We start from the raw sequence: 19,494 nt of genomic DNA, 5'->3' as shown, positions 1-19,494 counted from the left end.
AGGCCTACTGGCACAGATTTTGGCCCAGTGAGATCTGTGTGAAACTTCTGAACTATAAGATAAGATAATAATTGTGGATTTTTAAGCAAACAGCATTATGGTGGCCACAGCCATAGGAAACAAATATACGAAGTTTCTCCCATGATCATAGAAAATAATTTAGGTACTGTATGCTATTTATCCAAATTTCCACGTGGGTACCTTATGTTAGTGATAATATAATTGTGCCAAGTATTTTCCCAAATGTCTCAGTCAAGTATAGTTGTTACAATAACCATCCTAGGATGGGGCAGGAGGAATGCAAAAGTTTTGAGGAAGCAGTTTATTGATACTAAAAATTCAGCACTTGGGACAGTTCAGCCATTATTTCTAGTTTTGAGTCAGTACCTTGGAGAGTGGACAGGACACATTCTTTCATAGATTATCAGAATAGACCTAGATGGTCACTTATTCTGTGGACTAAACTTCTGCCAAGATCACCGAGATGTGGGGAGTGATTATGCTGATTGTAACCTGAGAAAAAAATATAAAGTTGCCTCCACTTTAAAGTAGTTCTTGCCTCAAAATCAAGTCCCTTCATCTGAGCTTTGCCAAAGCCAGCTGGAGCCAAAATGTTAGATGATTTTTGACCCAATGCTGCACTTCACATGCAGGTTCTGTGAAATTTCCAAGTTGGAGTTGCCTTTTCTGTGTCTCCGCATGTGCTGGTCTCAGTCCCTGCCTTTGCTTATAATCTATCTTTACCGTTGAGTAAGGATCTTGACTTAGAATAAAGCAAACTGAGCTCACTACTGGAAGGGTTGGATAGATGAAGGTGTGAGCCAAAATAGGCCATCACGATTTATTCACTCATTCACTTAGTAAACAATATTGATTTACTGCTTTACAGATACCATGTATGATTCTACATGCTAGAGATAAAGGCTGACTAAGACAAAGTCTTGCTTACATGGGCCTCTTGTGGGCAGAGGCAGAAGGTGAATAACATCAAAAATATATAATGTAATATGATGTAATAATGTCAAAAAATAATATTTACTATAAAATGTAAAAGTAAATAAAGAAACTATTCTAAGTTATATATTATGCTTTTTTTCCCAAATATTCATAGTTCTCCCTCTTTGCAGGTACAAGGTAAGATTGCAGATTGCAGTTGTGGTGAGATAGGGCCATGTGAATAGTTTTCCTTGTGAGGTGTGAGTGGCACGTTGATGTGACTCCAAGTTGAGCATCTAATTACCAGCATGAGAGCGTCTCAAGCTCTCTTTTCTCTTCCATACAGCAACGGCAATATTTAAGATGGTAGCTTGAATCCCTGAATTATTCCTGCAACCACCATGGAAACATAGTGGAAATGTGAATAAAACTTTGTTGTTTTCTGACACAGGTATTTGCTTTTCCTATCACAGAATAATGTATTCTATTCTGACTTATAAAGATAATCAAGGGAGGTATGATACTAGGATCTGAAATTGTAGCAGAGACCTGAATGATGGTAATAAGTGAGTGATGCTAAATTCCTGGGGGAAAATATTTCAGGCAGAAGAAAAGCGATAGTGTAAAAAATTACAGATAGGTTTAATACAGATCCCAAGAAGGTGATGCACCACCCTGAACCAAATGCAGACATGGATCCTAGCTCTAAAAAGTGCCTAGTGCTTTCCTTGCCCTATTTATTGTCTAATCATATCCATTTCTTTATGTGTTAATATTGCTTTTGAAAAACATGGAAGACATTGCAACCAGTATTAAAATTTTTATAAACCCAACTCTAGACTTCCAGCTAAGGATCTAACTTCTTTCTTACCTACAAAATTATTCTATTCACGTTTTTGCCACTCTCTTTACACCCTAACCAAAATTATTCTCATAATTTTCATTGTAACCCTGGGGACAATGCTTAGGAGCCCAGGTAGTCTGTGAATCGCTGCAATCTCAGTATTTTCATTTATTCCTTTAGCAACTATAATATCCTTGATTCTAAACAAAACACTTTGGATAAAATAGTAAACAAAGATAGAACATACAGTATAGTGGAGGAGACAAATATTCAGCCAATAATCACACAAATTCAAAGGAAAATTACAACTACAAAAATATAATGGAAGGAAGTCACATTGTTTTGAGTATACAGTAGGGAGATTTGAGTCTCCTCTGTAAGAGAAGGCTTGCCTGGGGAAGTGAAGCCTAAATTAACATCTCAAAGATGAGAAGGAATTAATCAGGTGAAGATTGGAAAGAAATGTTTGCTACAAAAAGGGAACAGCAGGTCAAGTGTTCTGTGGCAGTAGGAGGATGGAAAGTAGAAAAAAACTATGAAGGACCCAGAAAGACGAAGGAAGAAGATTTGTGGGATGTTTTTCATGAAAAGGAATGGGTCAGGCAGGTATGGAAGAGGGAGGCCATGCAAAGTTCTCTAGCCATGCTTAGAAATACTATCTTTTTATTGAAATTGGTGGGAACCTATAGGAGGGTTTACACGGGCATGGGAATGAATAACTATAATCAAATGAGTTTCAAAAAAATGTTCTGACTACAGCAGGGAAATTGGGTTGGAGGAAGGCAAGAGCAAATATAAATAGATCAACATGTAGATTCGATAAAGAAAATGTGGTACATATACAGCATGGAATACTATGCAGTTATAAAAAGGAGTGAGATCATGTTCTTTGCAGGGACATGGATGAAGCTGGAAGCCATCATCCTCAGCAAATTAACACATGAACAGAAAACCAAACACCGCATGTTCTCTCATAAGTGGGAGTTGAACAACGAGAATACAGGGACACAGGGTGGGGAACAACACATACCGGGGCCTGTTGGGGGTGGGGGTGAGAAGAGGGAGAGCATTAGGACACAGAGCTAACGTATGCGGGGCTTAAAACCATGATGACTGGTTGATAGTTGCAGCAAACCACCATGGCACACATATACCTATGTAACAAACCTGCACGTTCTGCACTTGTATCCTGGAACTTAAAGTTAAAAAAAATATAGATCCACATGGCCATAGTGTAAGTTCGATTAACAGATAATGGCATAATGGTAGGAAAGTTTGATTAACTTTGCTGGCATAATGGTAGGAATAAAGGGGTGACTTCCAAAGTATTTTATGAGTTGAATTTTATGAAATCTGGTGTAGATTTGTTATGGTTGGAGGAAGAGAGATTTGAGGATAACACCCTGCAACCTGAAGTGGTCATACCATTCACTGAGAATCCTGGAAGAGAACAAAGCTCTCAGAGGAGGTTTCATGTTGGACACATTGAATTTGAAAGACTTTTGGGAACATTAAGAAGGAGTGTCAACTAGAGAGTTGCAAATACAGACCCGGAGCTCAAAATGGAGGTCTAAGCTAGATGTGTGACCTTGTGATTCCTTTGCTCCTAGGTGGTAACTGAAGTTGTGGGCAAGGCTGACTGCCTAGGGGGAGATCATAGAAGGGACAGGAAGCTAGGGAGACAAAAGGAAGATCAGCAGAGCAAACAGGGAAGGGTCAGCAGGTGCATGGGTGGAACTGGAGCTGGATCAAGACAAATATCAGAAAATCAGGGTTCTGCCCACCATTGTTTTGGGATAAGGTTTTAAAGCATTTGTACCACAGCACACAAGTTCTTCATGAGAGAATGTACATCAATAAGTCTTTCAGATGATCTGATTAGAGAATAAAGGATGGCTATCTTCAAATTTGGCTACTGTTCTTTTCCTCACAATTTGTCCCAAAGTTGTTGAGTGATTATAAGTCAGAGTTGTATTCTATGAACAAGATCATCCCAAACCTTCAGTGTACTGAGACATGCAGTCTGATGATTAGCATATTTGTGGGAACAGGAGACTGGCTGATCTTATGTTTCAGTACTAAAATAAAGCAATATCCCGCTTAGTCAGAAGACAGACTTCCAGCAAATGCAACACTCAGAACACATCTATAAACCCAGAAAAGCAAACAAGCAAACAGACATCTCCTGAGCTTTAAAAATAGATATTAAAAAATACCATAAAATATGTTTTGTGAGGGAATTCCTCAGACATGTACACACGTTCATTTTTTTCTTATTTTATATAAAACTCTTACAGACTCTATTATCTGATTTCTCAACCAGTAGACAATTAACTGCATCCAATTATAAGGAGTAAGGAACTGTTGGAAGCAGACATACAGACAATAAGGAGAATGGACAAGTAGAGTCCTGAAAAGAGTTAAAAAAAAAAAAGAATAAAAATATCAATAACAAAAAGTCATCCCAACAACTCAGGAAGCAGAGCTCTCTGGGGCCGTAGCCAGAGCACACAATCATTCTTGCCCTGGTGGCCTTTTAATCGTTTATATATATTACAAGTTGGCAAAATACTTTGAGTCATCCTGATAATCCCAAGGCTGATTATGCTAAGTACACTCTTTAAGAGGGCAAAAAAGCTCATATACATTTAATATTAATATCCTTAGTTAAGAAAAGGACAGTATTTGAAGATATAAACTTTAGTCATCTTTAAAATTAATCTTTTTGAATCTCTCATTTCCATGTGAGCTAGATAGATATATAAGCCTGGATTAATCACTGCATTAGCTAATAGTCCTTCTTGCCTTTAGATAGTAGCTGGGAGCATATTTAAACAGTGTATTTGTTTGCTAGAGCTTCAGGAACAGAGAATCACAAATTGGGTGGCTTAAACAGCAGAAAAATGTGATCTCACAGCTCTGAAGGCCAGAAGCTCAAAATCAAGGTGTTGCCAGGATTAGTTCCTTCTGAGAGCTATGAGAGAAGGATCTGTTCTGGGCTTCTCTCTTTGGCTTGTAGATAGTGGTGTTGATGTTCATCTGGTGTTCTTCCTGTATGAGAGTCTGTCTCCAAATTTGCCCTTTACATAAGGACACCAGTCATATTGGTTTAGGTCCCATTCCAATGACCTCATTTTAACTTGGTAAAGATCCTGTGTCTAGAAAAGGACAGATTCTGAGGCACTAGGGGTTAGGACTTCAACATTTAAATTTTAGTGGGGAGGCAAAATTTAACCCATAACACTTGATATCTGTGCAAAAAATAAAAAGTAATTAAATTATATTTTAATAATATAACTTTTAAAAAGTAAAAAAATTGTATTTTCTACCTGCTGTTAATGTTAGTTAAAGGTATGCTCTTTAAAGTTTACTTCAGTATTGCTGATGGATTGCCTTAAATTCACTTGCCTTATCTTCTTCATGATCAAAGGCTTAATAGTCAATGATTTAATAGTCAATGATTAGCCACTGTGCATCCGTAATATTTAATAATCAACGATTAGCCACTGTGTTTCCATAATATTTATCAAAGTCAGCCTCGTGCTCTATTCTTTCTAAAACATCACCTCCTCTAATTCTCTTGTAATGTTCTTGGAGACATAAACCATATATTGATCATCTTAGTAAACCTGTTGCATAGCACTGTGCTTTGTACATGATCAGTCATTAGTAAGTTTTTTTGAGGTGAATGTAATTGAAATGTTAGTTGAGATTATAAATTTGCTCAGTGACTATGGAGCTGTGTGAAGTTAATTGACTCACATAGAAGATTGCTTTCGTCTCATTCGCCAAGTTCTAATTAAATAAACTAATGAAAAATTGACAAATGGTGGCTCAATTAGACTAATTCCATCTATCTTGTTCTGTGCACATTCACTGGCCTTGTATTCCTGGCGTAATTTTAAGGAGCTGAGACAGGTGTAGACTCTGATCAAAAATGAACTCAAGTAATTGGTGGTCCAATTCTCTTCAAGAGTCAGTCCAGTAGTATCTTGTATCCACCTAACGAGGTTGGCACAATTAAAGTTTATTATCCCAGATTGAATTTTCCAAAAGATCACGTGCTATTAACTGAAATGGGAGAAAAAAGGTAAATTTATGTAAATTGTATATTGTTTCTACATTGTTCACTATAGACTCTGATGTCACCCTTATGGGACTCAGGTCTCAGTTCTAATATTGCCTTTCCAAAGACACCTTCTGGAGCATTCAACCTAAAGATACTTCTCTACCTCATTCATTTCTAACACATTTTAAAATAAATGCCCTTTTTAGTGTGGACCATGACTGAAAATAACCTTTCACATTTTTGTTTACTATCAACTGCCTCATGTCCCCATCCCCGCTAGAATTAAACTCCAGGAGATCAGGAGCCTGGTCACTCTGGCTTACCAACATTTTGTTCTTCAGGGCCTGGTCATACTAGGAACCTGGTTAATATTTGGTGGGTATATTCCTCTACCTGATGCCCCTCTCCCTCCATACCAGCTCTCTGACCTCACCTCTTACACATCTTCCCTCTGTTCATACCACTGAAGTCTTGGTGATCCCGTGCTGTTCTTCAAACACACAAAGGAACCACATTCTGCCTCAAGGCCTTCACGGATCCTTCCCATCTCCCTCTGCGTGCGTCACTCCTTCAGTTATCTCAGGTCTCTGCTCAGTATGTTTCTCCATGGCACCAGTCACCATCTGGCACAGCATATGTTTATTTATCGTACTATTATGCCCCACACAGATAGCCCTTCATGACCTAGACACTCATTCCCTGAGCTGTGGGAGCATTCCTGCTCACAGATCATACCTTATAAACCCACTCCACTTGAAATAGCCCTTGGCTGATGGAAGCTGCAGTCTACATTGAATATCAGGTCCATGTGGAGGCCTGTCCTGGCTCCAGTGCTGCCTCTGGGGCTTGCTGAGGCCCTCATTGCCGTTAAATCTCAGCTCAATCTTTTCCTCTGCCCACACTTGCTTCCCTTGCTCCGTCCCTCCCTCCCTCCCATGCATTGATCATTAATAAATCTTCCTGTACACAAATCCTCATCTCAGATTGTGTTTTCCTGGGAATACAATCTAAGACATGAGCTAAGACTTACATGGAATGTAAACTTCATGAGAACAGGGCCTTCATCTAACTGATGCAGTCTCATTCACTGTTGCATACCCAAGTGTCTAAGAGATGCTTGGTTAAAATTTGTTGAACAAATAATTGAATAAGAAGTCAGGCATCTCTTCTCCCAGAGGTGAAAGTATGGACATGGATGAATTCTCTACGTTTTCACTGTAAGACAATATAGAACAGCTTTCAGGAGATTTGTCGAACTTCTCTGAAGAAAGAATACTGCCACACCATGAATAATCTGTATGGATAATTTATCTTGCATAGCATAATTTTCAGTGTTTTCATGTAGATATCCAGAGTCACTCCAATTTGATCTCACAGCTCATTTGACTCTTCTGAAAAAAATATAAAGAAGATATGTTAGCAATTCTCTCTATTTTCTAAATGAAGAAACTGAAGATTGCAAAGGTTAAAATGGCACACCTAAGGGCACATGTTATGACAGAACTATCAAATTCAGGTCTTCCTCTGCATTTATGTGTTGCGTTCATTTGCATTATTTTCTTAAGTAGAAACCCAGTACTAATGACTAAATTGTATTTTAATATAAGTATGAATATTTACAGATATACACTTAAATATTTACACATACCACTTGCTGAAGCTTTACTTAAAGCGAGATTTGCTTGTGTAAGTGACCAGGGATCCCTTTTTGAGTATGACTCAAATTTCTCTGTAGTTTTGAAACAAGTAGAAAATTAAATAAAAAGAATCGATTGCTTTTAAATTCATTGGTAAAGTTCTTAACAAACACTACAGGAAACAGTAATCATTATGCTATTGATCTCAGGAAGTCTTCCCTCCCTCTATGAGCCACCAATTAGTCCTGCTTCTATAGAGATGTCAATATGGCTTGTTAGTAGAATGTTTTTATACAAAGTCTGAATTTTAACAGAGCATATGCAGTAAATATTTAAATATAAGAATATGTTTTATATTTATTTAGAGATCTATCTTTATGTATACATGTACAAACACACACACACAAAAACAAAAAGTAAATTTAACCAAGACATGCACAATAATTCTAGTTAAATTGTTAACAATAAAGCACAGTAAAGGGTTCACTTCAATCTCATGGCCAGTCAGACTGAGAACAACTAATGATATTAAGACACCAAATATTTTTTAGAACAATATTTTTCGGGGAAATGAATAACACCAATTTTCAGTAGCCATAAAAATGTACTTCTCAGGTTCCTTTCTGTGGTGCACATAGTTGACTGGTGACCCTGGCTACTACCCCCCGCATCCAAAAAGTCTTTTTTTTTCCATAAGACTGCTCCTGATGAATGGCAGAGGTACAAAGACAGGCCCATGCTAGTGAAATGTGGGACTGCTCCAGCTAGTGGCATTGGCTAAAAGACTCTGTACTAACCTGGCAAAACCTTTCTTGGAATTGTGAAACAGCCAAGATATTTTTTACCCTATCCCCTTGCTTCTTACCTTCCAAAAATGTTACATCCATATGCCTGTCTAAAGGATTTCCCTGTCTTCTCCTCCTTCCCCTGGTAAATCTAGCATGGTCATTTAAACCTACATCAGCATTTGCTTCTCAGAAGATCCAAACCAATCCAAATGATAAAGAGTATATGTATTGCAGGATGTTCCACCTACACCTCACCACTCCCTACACTCAAACACAAGATGCAGTATCATTTTCAAAGTGACTGTTCCTCTTGAAGTGTTCAAGAAACATCCAGAGATCCCTCCAGTGGAATCTCAACTGTCACATAGGCTACATCCAACCTCAGGATGTGCAAAGAGAATGCTCCTAATGTGGCAAGGCTTCATGGTTAATTTTTGAGATAATTACAATAGGAAAAACAGCCATGGTTGAGATTTCCAGATATTGTTGCATGATATACATCCAAATAGAGAAAAGTAACACTCTTTCTTGGAGGAAAAAAATGATATTGAGCTACAGATAAATGAAAGAAGATATGGGAGAATGATGAGACTTATGCCCGCTATTACAGACTAGGAGAGCAGTCATAACTACTAGATGCCATCCTTGCTGGGCACACTAGAGAGAGAAATAGATCTTCCAGGTGATCATCTGAATCTGCAGAGATGGACATATGCAACAACTAGGCTACTGATATATAGCTAGTTACATTATAGACCTTATAATACAATCATAAAAAAATAATTTTTTTCCATAAAACATTTACATTTATCTTGATGTTTATGAAAGGATCTATGAGGGACTACTCTTTGGTAATCACTGCGTATCAGGGCCTATTGCTATCAGTGTAAGTACATTGAAAGAGACCTGGGCACTTAATCCAGCTCCACCACTAAGCAGCCACATGGCTTTGGGTAAATACACCATAGGCTCTCTCAGTTAAAGTCCCCTTATCAGAAACAATATTGTGATACCCAGCATTCCTAGTTCAAAGGGTTGGGTATATTCAAGGGGGTCGATGTGTTTAGAAGGGTTTTGTAAATTAGGAAGCATATACAAGAATAAAACTTTTTTTTTAACAAAGGAAGTCTGTATCATAAAATGGGCAACATTTAAACCTCCAGTATTGTTTTACTTTTAGAACCAAACTTGTACAACGTAAACATGGAGGATAGAGAGAGCTTCTTTTAATTCTTCCCATATGGTACATGCATACTCTGTGGTTCTCATCTTCATGAAGTGTATTTGTGTTGGCTAATGTTGGGCAGATCATTCTATTTCAATGTATAGGCAAGAATATAGATTTTGAAATGTGTTTCCTATAGTTTAAAAATCAGCGACCAAGACACTAATAAACATTACCCAGAACTTAAATTTAAATCCCCGTTTTTCCACAACAGGGTTCTAAAGTAACATTCACATTTCTGCTTAACATTTTTTATTCCCCAAACTGAAATATCAGGAACAAAATTACATCATTTAATTCCAGGACTCCATTTTCTATTCTAACACCAGGTCGTAGATTTCTCTTTTTCTCTAAATCCATGGGCAATAGCCAATGAAAGTTATTTTTATCTAACATTTATCTATTAACAAGACCTCCAAATAGACCTTCCCTTCTTTTAAGTCCTCTCTTCCTTCATATCACTTCCATATTATATTTTTAAAGCATCAGGTAGGCAATGTAAGTCTACTATCCTGAAGTCGTCAGTGATTCCCCATCAGATGAAGCCTGACATTCAAAGCCAACAATACATAAAAGGATTTATTTTGCCTTATCCTCACCAATTTGGATGTTTTCGATTTTTACCTATCTGATAGATGCAAATGCTGAGTTATTATAATGTGTGCCTGTATATGTACATAAATTGAATTTATTTATTTATCTCTTGGCTATTTCTAGGTTATACATTTTCCTTTTTTCCATTTTCAACACTGCTTTGACTCCCTTTCTGAGTTTTCTTTATATATTTTGCTATGAATTAGGTTTGGTAGATGTTTGCCTTTATTTGAAGTTAGAATGAGAGATTAGATCCAAGGTTTTCCAGCTTCCTTTCCTCAGAATTTTTTTACACAGATCTTGCACAAAGTAGGAATTTAATAAGTGTATGCAGCTTGGCTTTCTGTGAGACTGTCTAGCTGTCAATTCTGAAAAGTTAAACAGAAGTGAGGGATAATTATAAGTGGAGATACATTTGAATTATGGGGTTGAGAGGACTGGCTTGGCTTTGGGACAGTCTTTCTCCAATCTGACATGGTGTTCGTCAAGGCAGGAGTGGAGAGTCTATTGACTGGACACTATGTCTGTTCACTTGATGGGCTACGGAGGGAGGTAAGCTGTAAAAAGTTCGTGGAGTTAGGAGTATTCATCTCCTATATTCTGATTTGTGAGACAGAACTGCTTAGAAAACAGTGACCTTCTTCATTATTTTATTCCACTGCCTGTATTATTCTCCACTCTTTAATCATCCACTTCCTTAGGCTCCTATTTTGTGTCTACATATTTTAAATTCACAACATGTTTTCTTACTCTCAGGAGAATAAAAAACAAAACAAATAGACTTACTGGGTAGCAAGAGGAGGGAAAACACAATCTGTATCCTTCTTATGACCAGACGAAGCTTGCATCTCTCTCAAGAAAGGACTTCGTATCATGGTGTTAGCTGTCTGCAACTCAGACTAAAGCTACTTCTCTATACAGCTTGAAGAAGCAGCTACCTATTAGCTGTCCAATAGAAAAAGAAATCTATGAAATCTAGCAGAAGTGTCTTTTAAGTTGGATATTCTTTCTGTTCTTTCAATGGAAAGTATGAAAATAACTCAGAAAGATTTCCTTGTTTCAAGTGTTCAACATCCTGAGCTCTCTCCAACACTGTCAAGAATTCCTGAGTAGGTTGCCATTTCTCAGTCTTCCCAGGGAATACAGACACACATCACTGCTCTTCTTCCCCATCATTTCCTCTGCATCCCGATTCCCACATGACTAATTTCTTCCATTCCATAATAAGAACCACTGCCCAATTACTCCTCCCCACTCATTACCTTGCCTTCCTGACCCTCTTCTGTTATATAGACCAACAACCCAAGGATGGAAATTGGTAGTTGTATATGTGACTGTATCTGCTTTACTTATTGCTAAGTAATATTTAGAGAAAGTATATAGCCCTTCTGTTCACCGGAAGAGTGAATGCCTGAACTTATTTCTTCCTGTGGGTGCAATCTCTTCCACTCTTTTCCTGAAACATCTTTACCCCTCTTTGAAAACAGTGTCTTGTTCTAACCCTGTCCTGATATAACGCTCCTCTATATTTTTCTCATACTCATCCTTTTAAAAAATTATCTAAATATTTCCCTCTGATAATGCTTCCTCTTTCTTTCTTTTTTCCCTTATTCTTCAGTACTTTGATGGTTGTTTTTATTTTTGTCTTTTAAGAATTATACATCCATACCTTACTTCCCAGAAGCCTTTGAAGGCAGCAGTCCTTGATATTTCTTAGGCTGACTTGTTTCATAAAGATTTCTAAAAGAGTTGTTAGAGAGCCAGTGAGCCCCGTGATTTATGATGATTGCTCAAGCAGTGGCAGAGCTGGAAGAATTGAACAAAACACAAGAATCCTGAGGGAAACCACAAGCTAATGTAAAATGCCATAGACTTCTAGTTTCAAAAAATCTGTACAATAATGTAGTCAAACCTCAGTACTTTAAGGAAGAAGACACTGCAGTTCCAAGATGATAAGTAATTTACCAAAGGCCACACCCTAGTGTGTAGCAAGATTGAAAAAAGGGAACCAGACCCAAGTCTCCTGCTGCCACTTAGGTCCCTTCCTTTATTCTTTCCATTACAATCTCTTCACTCTTTTTAAAGTTCCAGAACTAAGCACAAGTTATGTGAGCCCTCTCTCATTAATCTGGGGGTACAGATCTCTGGCATACATCAAGGGAGTTACTTTCCATGGAAAACAAGTCAGTCTGACAATGGCTCAGGAGCTCACAATTGCATTGTTTTAAGAGCAAACTGCCTCTCTGTTCTGCCTTCTAAATTATAGGGAAGGGAAAAATCCAAGCTCCTGAAAACGTTTTAAATAGACTGCATCGAGTGGCATGCCAACACTGAATAACTGTGCCATCCAGCAGAGCATTATCATCATTCTGAAGGGCAGGGGTTCGGTGTTAGTGTCAGAAGGGAGCTAACCACTCTTCGTGTCCTTGTCTAACATCTAGCTGAAGAGGAAGACGGTCTCAAATTGCTTTCTTTTAACATCTTTACTGGTTAGTTTTATGCTTACAAAAAGAAGGAACTGTTTATTCTGGGTAGTTCATGATAGCCACTTGCAAGTAATTCTATTGGTTTTTCATAGCTACTGTCTCCAGATTTATTTCAAGATTTCAATATGGTGGAAAAAGGCAAGTGGGACAGAGGTGGGAGAAAAGGGGTTCTCCTTAACTATTTTTAAGTTTGGCCCGTGTTTATAGAGTCCTTACTTCCATAAGGGCACCCTTTCTTGGAGGAAATACGGACCCTGTTTACTTTAGGGTACCTTATACATTCTATGATTGGTGCCTTATTTTTTTGTTTTGTTTTTTAGTTTGTTTTCTCTTCTCAAAGTATTTGGAAGGGGGATTAATAAGAACAATTTCTGGAGGATGGAAGTAAACATTTTTAATTGTACATTTTAGATGTTCTTTTTATACAAACAAACTCAGTAAGCAACATTTGAGATAATGTCTTATGTTTCTATTTGCTTGGGACACAAAAGATTATCTTTCATCGGGGGAGAGTCTCTAAAACTATATTGCTTTAGTTTAGATTAGGCTTGCCAGATAAAATACAGGACACTCAATTAAGTTTGAATTTAAGATGGAAAGCAAATAATACTTCTAGTATTTGTTTTCTCAACTGTTTCATGAGGAATACACATCCTAAAAAATTGTTTGTTGTTTATCTAAAAGTCAGATTTAACTGGCTATCCTTCTATTTTTATTTACTAAATCTGGCAACCCTAGTTTAGATATCAGTATTGAACTAACTGTGGAGTCCCCTGCCTCTGGAATTTTAAAGAAGAATAAACTTGTAGAAATTGTTTAATACCCTAAAGAAAATAAAAACAGAGTAAAGGAAAAAGACTAAAGTACTACAGAAATTGTATGCTCAAAATGGAGCTTCACTGTACAGATTGGAATTATGATTTTTGCTATCAATGTAAGGTTTGATTTTACAAACCTGGTGGTTGGAAATTTTATCATTTATTACTGCAGTGGTGGTCAATGTAGAAGCAAACAATTTCACACGCTTTTGAAGACGACTAAAGAGGGAATATTTTATGGTTGTCACACTTTGGGACCCTGAACTAATGCAGTATATGTTATCCAGGATAAGTCACTTTTAGCAATATAATGTTGTACGAATCTTTTATGTGTTCTGTGCCTCAGTTACCTCATTTTAAAATATGGGCTAACAATAGAGTCTCTTTCGTAGGTCCTTTGTGGGGACAACTGCTAAGCACAATGTATGGCAAACAAGTGCACAATAGGTAGTAAAGACTCTTCTTCCATCTTCCTCTTCATCCTTCAGAAATAGTTATCAAAATATTAAATGTAGGATAAAAATGTGGTTGATTCAACAATGAACTCCTACTGAACAATAGAATGAAATGGCACACACAACACCAGCATTATAGGATATTATGAATATAATTTTGAGCAGAAGTAGCCAGACCAATGAGAATACATTGTATATTAGTGGCATATTTAACATCAGGAGTGGGCCATTTTTAATGTACTTGCTCTACACAATAAAAGTATCCTCAGTAATAATCATAAAGTAAGTGAAAAATAATAATTGACCCAGGATAAACAAAGCAAACTAAAAATAAATTTAAAATGTTAGTAAAATATTTAAAAATAAATATTACAGCACAAAAAAGGGAAAAATAATAGGTATACTTGCCTGTATTTTTTAATCTACTCCATACATGTTTTCAAAATTACATGGAAAAATGTCTGAAAAAATATATTTACCAAAATGGTGACTGAGACTATCATTTTGTAGTGGCATGGTGGGGAATTCTTTCTGTCTTTTTTTTATTATATTTACCTTCAGGAAAGTATAATAATGAAAGTATACAGCAATTATAAAAAATCAATAATTATTTGCTGTATTTATTCCAGTGAATATATGTTTTTATTTATGATAATGAAAGATAAAACTACTTTTAAAAAGACAGCATTGTCTCCTCTTATTCACCTGGCTGAAATCACTTATTCACCTGGCTGAATCACTTATTCAATATCAACAGGTGAACTCTGATGCTTTTGATTGACCTCATGGATCATGTGACCACACTTTCTGTTGATGTGTTTCATTAAGAAACAGGAGTGTGGAAAATGGGGTAAAGAAGTGATGACAGAGAGAAGGTCAGAGAGAGAGAGAGAGAGAGAGAAACAGAGAGATAGAGATCATTGTACTTGGTTATTTCAAAAATCTCTTTAATATCTTTAATAAAAATCAAAGCATAAACATTGTGATGAAATAATTACATAAAAACTGAAATACTAAGTATGTCAAAATAAAATACTTCACCATTTTCCCAGTCTTTAAATGTTAGCTTTTATTTTTATATCCCAAGTTCTCCATCCAGATTTGAGTAGCTTGTATCCCTTCAGGTAGAGTCAAAACTTTTCTAGGGTGCCTTGAAGACTCCAATATGGATGGCTATCTTTGGATGACAATCACATGCTAACTTGACTTTGGATCCTTGCTCTTTTAAGGACAATGGTTGTCAACCATGATGGGGCATTATCACCTCCAAGAGAGTACTATCACCAAGAGGTGGTAATGGGGCATTATCACCTCCAAGAGAGTACTCCAAAAGAGTACATTATCACCTCCAAGAGAGTACTTTAAACCTCCAGATATCTGAGCTGGATGCCAGTCCTACTAATTCAGAACCTCTGTGGGTGCACCTTTGAAATTTTTATTTTTAAAAGTATCATTGTCTGTGCTGATGTATAGCCAGGGCTAAACACTGTTGCTCCAGGCAGAGGGACCTACACTGTAAAATAAAGAAAATCAAGAGAAGGGCCTTCCTATATTTCTAAATCAGCTACAACTGAGTATCAGGTTTTTGGCAAATTTAGTTTACAAGCACAAATTAGAAGACCTATTATTCTCATAGCATCTTTACATCAGCAAAATAATGTCCCATAACTTTTCTTAGATCACATTTTTTCGTTTAATTACATCTTTTATTCATAGGTATTTGACCTTTGAATTTTACATACAGTAGGATCAAAATTTTTTCATAAATTTGAATGTTTGTTGCTGAATTTTTCTTCCCTTAATTCTGCATTTCAAAGTTCACTAATAAATGTAACATTTGTAAGAGTTTCTGGCTAAGAAACAACCACTATAGTTTTTATTTACAAATTGACTTATATAGAAACACAGCTTTTCTTTTTTCATGAGTTATAGGATAATTGATATATAATGAACTACATTGTACAAAGTATACAATTTATTTAATTTTGATGTCTGTTTACACTTGTGACAACCACCGTCACAATCAAAATAACGTTTTCATTACTCCCTAAAGTTTCCTTCCACCCTCCTTAATCTATCCCAATCTTTAATTCCATCCCTAGGCAATCATTGGTCTGCTTTCTGTCACTGGAAAATAGTTTCACTCTCTAGAATTTACAAAATGTGGAATTATGGAGAAATAGTCTTGGTTTGACTTTTTTTTTCTCACCATTTATTTAAGTCTCTTCTGAGTTTTTTAATCAGTAATATTTAGTTTTCCATATACAGATCATACAGATTGTTTTTAGATTCATAACTGTTTTTTCTTTTTTACTATTGTTTAAAACTGTTTTATTTCTATTTTAATTTCTAATAATAGTATACATAAATAAAACAGATTATTTTGCATACCTATCTTGTATCCCATGACCTTGAACTCATTAGTTCTAATAGTGTTTTAATATAGAATATTAGAGATTTTCTACATAAACCATCATTGATCTTCAAGTGAAGGTTTATTTTTTCATTTTATATATGCAAGTTTTTAATTTATTTTTCTGCTCTGATTGCATTGGCTAGAGTTTTTAGTATGATAGTAAGTAAAAGTGGTGAGAGCAGACATGCATGCTTCATTCTTGATTTTGGGGGAAATACATTCAGTCTATCACTGTTTATATAATTTTACCTGGGTTTTTCTTTGTTGTTGTCATTGTTTTTTTTTTTATTATACTTTAAGTTTTAGGGTACATGTGCACATTGTGCAGGTTATATATTGTTTTTTGGCGTATATGTTTCACAAATTGAGAAAGTTCTCTTCCAGCTTTGCTGACATTTTAACTTTGATGAATGTTAAAAGCTGTTAAATGTTTTCCTTCCATCTATTGAGATGATCAAACTTTTCTTTCTATCTATGTTGACTTGGTAAATTACATTGAATAATTTTCAAATGTTGAACAAATCTTAGATTACCATAAACATACTATATGTTCTGTTTCTTGTTGCTTTATTTCTCTTTCTTCCTGATAGCATTTGGAGTAATTTTGTTTCATAAGAGTTTATTTAAATCTCAATTTATAGGTTATTATTCATATCTCTTTAAAAATTTAATTTGTACCCTAAAGTTTACAATATGCATCTTTAATTAATTATAATATTGATTTGAATATTATATGGTTTTGTATATAGTATAAGATTCTTACAGATGATTTTGCAGCTTATACATGTGATGACTGGGTTTTTTAACTCATAAGTGAGATGGGCCTTTCTCACATCTTATTATGACATTAGTACATTACCCATTTGATATGAAAAAATTTAAAAAAGAGAAAAGAAAAAACCCAGAATTTTACAAATCACAGATTTCTCTCTCCTATTTTTTGTGCTATTTTTATCATCTATGCTATTTTTATATACTTATAAACTTAAAATACATTTAAGTAACTTTTTTACATGTTAGGCAGTAAAATGTCTTTTAAAAGCCAGGCATGGGGGCTCACACCTGTAATGCCAGCACTTTTGGAGGCCAAGGCAGGAGGCTCATTTGAGCCCAGGAGTTCGAGACCAGACTGGCCAACAAAGCAAGATTCTGTCTCTACAAAAGAGAAAAAAAAAATTAAAAAATAATTAGTCAGGTATTGTGGTGCATTCCTGTAGACTCAGCTACTTGGGAGGCAGGAAGATTGCTTGAGACTGGGAGTTCAAAGCTGCAGTGAGCTATAATCATGCCACTGCACTTCAGCCTGGGCACCAGAGTGAGACACTGTCTCTAAAAACAATTAAAATATATATTATATATAAAATAAATAATAAAATATATTTTACAGCAATTAATGCATTTTAGAACATCTTTTATATTTACATTTGTAATTAATCATTTCCAGAAATTTTTATTTCTTTGTACATATATAAAGTTTTTTGATCATCCTGATTTTTTTTCCTTTATTTCTTCTAAAAAAGAAAAAACAGGATACATATACAGAATGTCCAGGTTTTTCACATAGGTTTACATGTGCCATGGTGGTTTGCTGCACCTATTGACCCGCCCTCTAAGTTCCCTCCCCTCCCCCTGTCACCCGCTACCAGGATCTGGTGTGTGTTGTTCCCCTCTCTGTCTCCATGTGTTCTCATTGCTCAACTCCCACTTATGAAAGAGAACATGTGGTGTTTGGTTTTCTGTTCCTCTGTTAGTTTGCTGACAGATCTAAATTTTTTTCTGATATATTCTGGTCTTCTTGAGGCCATTTTAAAAAATGTTTCTTATAGTGCAGGTCTGCTGGCAATGAATTATCAATTTTTGTTTGTCTAAAGTTATCCCAATTTCTTTTGCATTTATTAAAGGTATTTTCACTATGCATAAAATTTGGGGTGCACAGTATTTTACTTTTGGTGCTTTGGTCATGGTGATCATTTTACTTAAGGCTTGTATAATTTTTGACAAGAAGTCTGCTGGAATTCTCCCTTTTCTTCTTGTGTATATCTTTTACCACTTTACCGTCTGAATGCCTTCAACATATTCCCTTTATCTTTTGGTTTTGAGCTACTGGAATATGATATGTTTAAGTGTGTATGTGTGTTTTATTTCATTCGTTATTTATCCTGCTTGGAGTTCCCAAAAATCTCTTATATCTGTAGTTTGATGTATTTTGTAATTTTAAAAATAATTCTCAACCATTATCCCTTCAGATATTTTTCTGCCTCACTCTTTTTCCTTTTATTTTGGGATGGATTCATGTATGTTAAACATTTTGATATTGTCCAACAACACGGGATGCTCTGTTTTTTTTACTTTTTTTTCCTTGGCTTAAGTTTGAGTAATTTCTGTTAACAAATCTGCAAATTCCCAGATTCTTTCCTGAGTTGCTTTGAGTTAGCTACCAAGTCTGTCAAAGTGAGTCTTCATCTCTGGTAACATGTTTTTATTTACAGTATTTTAAAATTATTTTTATGGTTTCCATTTTTGTTGTAATTTCCCACATAATATTACATGTTATCAGTTTCTTCTACTAGAGACTTGAACACATTACTCAGTTATTTTTAAATACCTCTCTGAAATTCCAACATCTCAATTATCTCTGAGTCTGGTTGTGCTGATTATTTTGCCCCTTGACTATGTATTGTTTTCTATCTGCATTTTGGGTGTCTCATAACTTTTGATTGAGTATTGAGCATATAGTAGAACTGAGAACTAAAATAATGAGTATTTATGCCTGAGATGTGCATGCTTCTTCTGATAGACTTTCAGTGTGGCAAGTTAAGTTAATCTAGGCAAGTGTTGAGCTGTTTTCAGGTTTCACTGTCAGTGAACCACTGCTTTCAATTTCTTTGGTGTTATTTTGTGCTTAATGTGAAGATTAGTGTGCTTGTGAACTTCTCTTACTGTTTTACTGGATGCAAGCATTATTTTAGCTGCATCCAACATGTTTTTTGATGTTATGTTGTCATTTTTATTCCATTCAACATATTTTTAACTTTTGATATCTTCTTTTACCCATAAATTATATAAAAATTTGTTGTTTAGTTTCTATATATCTGGGATACTCCATATATCCTACTGCTATTGATTTATAATTTATTATTTTCCAGTCAGATAACACACATGATTTCAATCACTTCAAATATATTGAGCTTTGTTTTATGGCCAATATCATGATCTATTTTAGTTA

At 35.7% G+C, this 19,494-nt stretch overlaps 1 non-coding gene across 1 annotated transcript; it reads left to right on the top strand.

Annotated features, from left to right (window-relative positions):
* Positions 1–17,033: 17,033 nt before the first annotated feature.
* On the top strand, positions 17,034–17,137 carry LOC115935519 (small nucleolar RNA U13). The gene has a single exon (XR_004071135.2). It is a non-coding gene; the product is annotated as a small nucleolar RNA U13 (small nucleolar RNA).
* The last annotated feature ends 2,357 nt before the right edge of the window (positions 17,138–19,494 follow it).

Source organism: Gorilla gorilla, chromosome 6, assembly GCF_029281585.2.
Source record: "Gorilla gorilla gorilla isolate KB3781 chromosome 6, NHGRI_mGorGor1-v2.1_pri, whole genome shotgun sequence".
Classification (NCBI taxonomy): Eukaryota; Metazoa; Chordata; class Mammalia; order Primates; family Hominidae; genus Gorilla; species Gorilla gorilla.
The sequence above is the reverse complement of the archived record's forward strand: the minus strand, read 5'-3'. Positions and strand labels throughout refer to the sequence as shown.